This window comes from Oncorhynchus keta, unplaced genomic scaffold, assembly GCF_023373465.1.
Source record: "Oncorhynchus keta strain PuntledgeMale-10-30-2019 unplaced genomic scaffold, Oket_V2 Un_contig_2440_pilon_pilon, whole genome shotgun sequence".
NCBI lineage: Eukaryota > Metazoa > Chordata > Actinopteri > Salmoniformes > Salmonidae > Oncorhynchus > Oncorhynchus keta.
This window is the reverse complement of record NW_026283886.1, coordinates 424,829-432,952: the sequence shown is the minus strand read 5'-3', so window position 1 is coordinate 432,952 and position 8,124 is coordinate 424,829.

The window sequence follows — 8,124 nt, the reverse complement described above, 5'->3', positions numbered from 1 at the left end:
AACTAGTAAAAATACATGGCTATGTACAGAGAGTACCAGTAACATGTGAATAACAACAACTAGTAAAAATACATGGCTATATACAGAGAGTACCAGTAACGTGTGAATAACAACAACTAGTAAAAATACATGGCTATAAACAGAGAGTACCAGTAACGTGTGAATAACAACAACTAGTAAAAATACATGGCTATATACAGAGAGTACCAGTAACGTGTGAATAACAACAACTAGTAAAAATACATGGCTATATACAGAGAGTACCAGTAACGTGTGAATAACAACAACTAGTAAAAATACATGGCTATATACAGAGAGTACCAGTAACGTGTGAATAACAACAACTAGTAAAAATACATGGCTATATACAGAGAGTACCAGTAACGTGTGAATAACAACAACTAGTAAAAATACATGGCTATATACAGAGAGTACCAGTAACGTGTGAATAACAACAACTAGTAAAAATACATGGCTATATACAGAGAATACCAGTAACGTGTGAATAACAACAACTAGTAAAAATACATGGCTATAACAGAGAGTACCAGTAACGAGTGAATAACAACAACTAGTAAAAATACATGGCTATATACAGAGAGTACCAGTAACGTGTGAATAACAACAACTAGTAAAAATACATGGCTATATACAGAGAGTAGCAGTAACGTGTGAATAACAACAACTAGTAAAAATACATGGCTATATACAGAGAGTACCAGTAACGTGTGAATAACAACAACTAGTAAAAATACATGGCTATATACAGAGAGTACCAGTAACGTGTGAATAACAACAACTAGTAAAAATACATGGCTATATACAGAGAGTACCAGTAACGTGTGAATAACAACAACTAGTAAAAATACATGGCTATATACAGAGAGTACCAGTAACGTGTGAATAACAACAACTAGTAAAAATACATGGCTATATACAGAGAGTACCAGTAACGTGTGAATAACAACAACTAGTAAAAATACATGGCTATATACAGAGAGTACCAGTAACGTGTGAATAACAACAACTAGTAAAAATACATGGCTATATACAGAGAGTACCAGTAACGTGTGAATAACAACAACTAGTAAAAATACATGGCTATATACAGAGAGTACCAGTAACGTGTGAATAACAACAACTAGTAAAAATACATGGCTATATACAGAGAGTACCAGTAACGTGTGAATAACAACAACTAGTAAAAATACATGGCTATATACAGAGAGTACCAGTAACGTGTGAATAACAACAACTAGTACAAATACATGGCTATATACAGAGAGTACCAGTAACATGTGAATAACAACAACTAGTAAAAATACATGGCTATATACAGAGAGTACCAGTAACGTGTGAATAACAACAACTAGTATAAATACATGGCTATAAACAGAGAGTACCAGTAACGTGTGAATAACAACAACTAGTAAAAATACATGGCTATAAACAGAGAGTACCAGTAACGTGTGAATAACAACAACTAGTAAAAATACATGGCTATGTACAGAGAGTACCAGTAACGTGTGAATAACAACAACTAGTAAAAATACATGGCTATAAACAGAGAGTACCAGTAACGTGTGAATAACAACAACTAGTAAAAATACATGGCTATATACAGAGAGTACCAGTAACGTGTGAATAACAACAACTAGTAAAAATACATGGCTATATACAGAGAGTACCAGTAACGTGTGAATAACAACAACTAGTAAAAATACATGGCTATATACAGAGAGTACCAGTAACATGTGAATTATGGGGGACAAGGGGGGGCTCAGCTCCCCTGAATGAGATGTTAGCTCCCCTACATGCAACAAAATTTGAACTTTGGTGGCAGTTCTTTAAATAATTTAGTGGTAAATATGAAAATCTTCAACTCAAATACCCCTACCTCTCTGTCATGGTTTAAACCATTTATTTATATGTGGCAGTATTCTTTATGCATAGATTTACCTTTGTACTTCCTTATTTTCGCCATTTATTTGCCATGCGTCCCTGATTAAAAATAGCCTTTATTCCAGTGCATTAGTTTAATCTGTTGATTTATCATTGTTTGTTTTTGTCGGTCTGTTGTTTCGAGCGCTCATTGTTTTGTTTTTCAGGTGCCTGTGGGTACTGGTCTTCTCCGTGCCGTCCGGGGACAGAAGTACCAGATCATTTATACAGCTTTATTACTTTCTATCAATATTTGTTTTCTTTCCTGGATCAGCTGATGATGATATGATCGACAATACCGCTAGACAACTATCCTACAGCTAGACACCAATGATCATCCAATCCATCCAACAAGCATATGTTAATGACAGCAGGCCCATGGTTGACTCTTTGGGTTAGACGCATTACATTTTGCAATGGCATAGCCCGACATTATTGTGGATTTGTGTGCCCATGAGAACTGTTTCCACAGAGAAACATCATTAAATGTTAGGTAGGCATAGTTAGACTTACAGTGCATTTTACGAGATCTCCAAGATCCATGATTCGTAACAGGGTTTAAGTTACATTTTCTAATTCAATTGGTAAATGCTTAGTAATTGTCACGCCCTGATCTGTTTCACCTGTCTGTGTGGTTGTCTCCACCCCCCTCCAGGTGTCACCCAGCTTCCCCATTATCCCCTGTGTACTTATACCTGTGTTTTGTGTTTGTCTGTTGCCAGTTGGTCTTGTTTGTCAAGCTTACCAGCGGTCGTCCTGTCAGCTCCTGTCTTTTCCCAGCCTCTCTTTCTCTCGTCCTCCTGGTTTTTGACCCTTGCCTGTCCTGACCCTGTACCTGCCTGCCGTCCTGTACCTTTGCCTCTACTCTGGATTGTCGACCCCTGCCTGCCTTGACCTGTCGTTTGCCTGACCCGGTGGTTACAATAAACATTGTTACTTCACACAGTCTGCACTTGGGTCTTACCTGAATTCCTGAGAGTAATGACAAATAACACTGTCGTAAATGGCATTAATGTAAAGAAAGAAAGGTTGTGTTTTATGTCACACGATCTGTGAAAACTCCAAGCATTTAACTCATTAAATATGGACATCTCATTAACTAGGGTGTAAAACATGATTTAATTGAACTTGTGTATTATATTCCATGTAGACGACCTATTCTGCGTGTGTTCCTGTGTTTAAAATGGCCTTGGCTGAGAGGGTAGGCTACCGGCAGGGGTGTAGGCCCCTGACACTGAAAGCATGGGGAGAGTTACTTTTTTCACCATTACCGCCAATCAGAGTTAACCCACCTATTTTTTGGAACATTATATCACTGGCTACCGGTAGGCATATTTGAGGTCCATGATCCAGTTGCAGAGGGAGGTGTTCAGCCCCATTGTCCTGAGCTTGGTGATGAGCTTGGAGGGGACTATGGTGTTGAACGCTGAGCTGTAGTCAATGAATATAATTCTTACAAAGATGTTCCTTTTGTCCAGGTGGGTGAGGGCAGTGTGGAGTGCAATAAAGATTGCGTCATCTGTGGATCTGTTGTGGTGGTATGTGAATTGGATTGGGTCCAGGGTGTCTGGGGTGATGGTGTTGATGTGAGCCATGACCAGCCTTTCAAAGCTATAGATGTGAGAACGACGGGGCGATAGTAATTTCGGCAGGTTACTTTGGCGTTCTTGGGCATGGGGACTATAGTGGTATGTGGTAGTCTGCTTGAAACAAGTTGGTATTACAGACTGGGTCAAGGATAGGGGATTTCTTATTTTTTGTTATTTTTACTGGATTGTTGGGGTTAGAGCTTGCAAGAAAAGCATTTCACTGTAGTTGTGCACATGACATTAAAACTTGAAAATGTAAAATGTCAGTGAAGACACTTGCAAGCTGGTCAGAGCATGCTCTGAGTATGCATCCTGGTATTTCGTCTGGCCCTGTTGCTTTGTGAATGTTAACCTGTTTAAAGGTCTTACTTACATTGGCTATTAAGAGCAAGATCACACAGTCTTCCGGAACAACTGGTGCTCTCATATGCATGGTTCAGTGTTGCTTGCGAGCATTGAAGACATTTAGCTCTTCTGGTAGGATCGCGTCGCTGGGCATCTCACGGCTGGGTTTCCCTTTTGTAATCCGCGATAGTTTGCAAACCCTGCCACATCTGTCAAGCGTTCCGAGCCGGTGTAGTGTGATTCGATTTTAGCCCTGTATTGACACTGCCTGTTTGATGGCTAACATGTCAAATAGACAGGAAGGCACATTATTCAGTGTGTGTTCGAAATACTGCCACTCGCAAATGCATCACATGCAGTTGACTTACTTTAAAAAATCATGATGCAGAGATTGTTTTATGGTATTTTTTGCACAGATCTGGGCTCTTTTGCTTGACAATAATGTCACCCTCTATTTGCAGAGTGATGTTTTTTTGTTTGATTGGCCCAGCACAGGTGGGTAATAAGCATGACTATACTGTATATATTTTACACAGCCATGCTATATATATATATACAGTATATATATATTATACCATAGAGTCAAAGATAGGGTTGGATTGAACCCTACTCTAATAAGAGCTACAGTACATTCACAAATGCATTTAAACCTATAATGTTTGTACAGGCTAATGAATATTGAGTGCTGGAATCAACCGAACGCATTCAACCAATATGTGTCTTCTGCAGAGTTGTTGCTGCTGGTTACTGCTTTGCTCAATGGCAGAAAGGCATTTAACACAACCCCTCTGAATCAGGGAGGTGCAGGGGGGTCTCACTCACACATATCACACATACTGTGCTCACCACACCTTAATACACGTTGTTGCCGGGGAGGAGTTGTTGCTGCTGGTTACTGCTTTAATGGCAGAAAGGCATATTTCACTCACACACATACGGTAGTCTCACTAACACATACTGTAGTCTCACTCACACATACTGTGGTCTCACTCACACATACTGTAGTCTCACTCACACATACTGTAGTCTCACTCACACCTACTGTAGTCTCACTCACACATACTGTAGTCTCACTCACACCTACTGTAGTCTCACTCACACATACTGTAGTCTCACTCACACATATCACACATACTGTAGTCTCACTCACACCTACTGTAGTCTCACTCACACATACTGTAGTCTCACTCACACATACTGTAGTCTCACTCACACATACTGTAGTCTCACTCACATATCACACATACTGTAGTCTCACTCACACCTACTGTAGTCTCACTCACACATACTGTAGTCTCACTCACACCACTACACCTACTGTAGTCTCACTCACACATACTGTAGTCTCACTCACTCACACATATCACACATACTGTAGTCTCACTCACACACTAGTCTCACTCACACATACTGTAGTCTCACTCACACACATACGTAGTCTCACTCACACATATCACACACCTACTGTAGTCTCACTCACACCTACTGTAGTCTCACTACTCACTCACACTGTAGTCTCATACTATCACACATACTGTAGTCTCACACACATACTCACTCACACATATCTACTGTAGTCTCACTCACACATACTGTAGTCTCACACACACATACTGTAGTCTCACTCACACCTACTGTAGTCTCACTCACACATACTGTAGTCTCACTCACACATACTGTAGTCTCACACATACTATAGTCTCACTCACACCTACTGTAGTCTCACTCACACACATACTGTAGTCTCACTCACACCTACTGTAGTCTCACTCACACCTACTGTAGTCTCACTCACACACATCACTGTCTCACTCACACATATCACACATACTGTAGTCTCACTCTCACTCACACCTACTGTAGTCTCACTCACACATATCACACATACTGTAGTCTCACTCACACCTACTGTAGTCTCACTCACACATACTGTAGTCTCACTACTGTAGTCACCTACTATAGTCTCACTCACACCTACTGTAGTCTCACTCACACATACTGTAGTCTCACTCACACATACTGTAGTCTCACTCACACACACATACTGTAGTCTCACTCACACATACTGTAGTCTCACTCACACATATCACACATACTCTCACTCACACATACTGTAGTCTCACTCACACCTACTGTAGTCTCACTCACACCTACTGTAGTCTCACTCACACCTAGTGTCTCAGTCTCACTCACACATACTGTAGTCTCACTCACACCTGACACGTAGTCTTCACTCTGTAGTCACGTAGTCTCACTCACACCTACTGTAGTCTTACTCACACAAACTGTAGTCTCACTCATACTGTAGTCTCACTGGTCTCATACTCACACATACTGTAGTCTCACACACACATACGTTAGTCTCACTCACACAGTCTCATACTGTAGTCTCACTCACACCTACTGTAGTCTCACTCACACACATACTGTAATCACACCTACTGTAGTCTCACTTACTCACATACTGTAGTCTCACTCACACACTCACACACACTCACACATATCACACATACTATAGTACTCACTACACACACACTACTGTACACTCACACACACACACAGTCTCACACACTTACTCACACAAACTGTAGTCTCACTCACATACTCACACCTACTGTAGTCTTACTCACACACACACATACTGTAGTCTCACTCACACATACGGTAGTCTCACTCAGTCTCACACACCTACTGTAGTCTAGTCTCACACACACATACTGTACTCACACACCTAGTGCAGTCTCACTCACACCTACTGTACTCACACACTCACTCACACCTACTGTAGTCTCACACACACTACTGTAATCTCAGGCCCACATAGTAATCTCACTCACACATACTGTAGTCTCACACACACACACACACACACTGTACTCACACACACATACTGCTCACATGATGTCTCACTCACACCTACTGTAGTCTCACTCAGCTCACTCACACCTACTCACACATGCTCATGTAGTCTCACTCACACATACTGTAGTCTCACTCACACCTAGTGGTCTCACTACACATACTGTATCTCAACCTCACTCACACATACTGTGTGTGCATATGCACATGATGCAAGCCATAACACACACATGCATGTACATGCCAACCCGTGTGTGCATTATGTATACACCCACATGCACACACACTCACTCACTCACTCTCTCTCACACACACACACACACACACACACACACACACACACACACACACACACACACACACACACACACACACACACACACACACACACACACTGAGAGAGTGTGTGTGTGTGTGTGCAGAGGGGGTCGACAGAGAGAGCGATGGAGAGAAGACAATACCCACCACATGGGGGCGACAGAGAGGGGCAGGAGATCCATGACGCTGTAGTGTGACTAACAGATGTGTGTGTGCATAGTGCACACACTCATGTACTCACTCTCTCTCACACACACACTCACACACACACACACACACACACACACACACACACACACACACACACACACACACACACACACACACACACACACTGAGGGTGGTGTGTGTGTGTGTGTGAGAGAGGTCGACAGCCAGAGGCTCCAACACTGATGCATTCCTGTCATGGATCTACATGCTTCACCTTCCTTATAACGTCCACCAATCACCTTACTGGTTGGGGCTCCAGCCCTGTCAAATAGCTCTCTGGTAATCCTTATGTTATGGACAGTTATTTCATTGAAGACCTTGTTTGATCATACAGCAAGTCATTCAAATCATAAATCTCTCTAGAAATGACAGTTTTTAGATGGACAGTGCAATTTGTGTTCTGGTAGAATAGGCTTATTTGGCACCAACCTTTTCTTCTGTTAGAGAAGAGCATTCTGTAGAGCATTTAGTATTACTGTGTATTTCATACGAAATAACAGGCTCCACTGTGACAAGAGGTACAAAACACCAGAATACTGTACCATTCCCTCATCTCATATATTCCAGGTGAGGTGAATTGGGTTAAGGTTAGAATAAGGGTTAGGAGAAGGGTTCAACTCAAATGCAACGTTTGGGAGTAACTGATTACGTAGTCATTTGATTACAAACAAACTGTAATCAGTTACGTTACCAGAAAAAACATTCCAATCAATAACAGGATTCCAGATACTTTGAAAGTCAGAGATTATGATGACACACCAGATGCATTTGATGGATCCTTTTTGTCTTCTTCTAATGCTTCTTAAGGGGAAAGTAATCCAAAAGAAACTGAAAGTAGTCAGATTATTTGACTGAGTTTGGG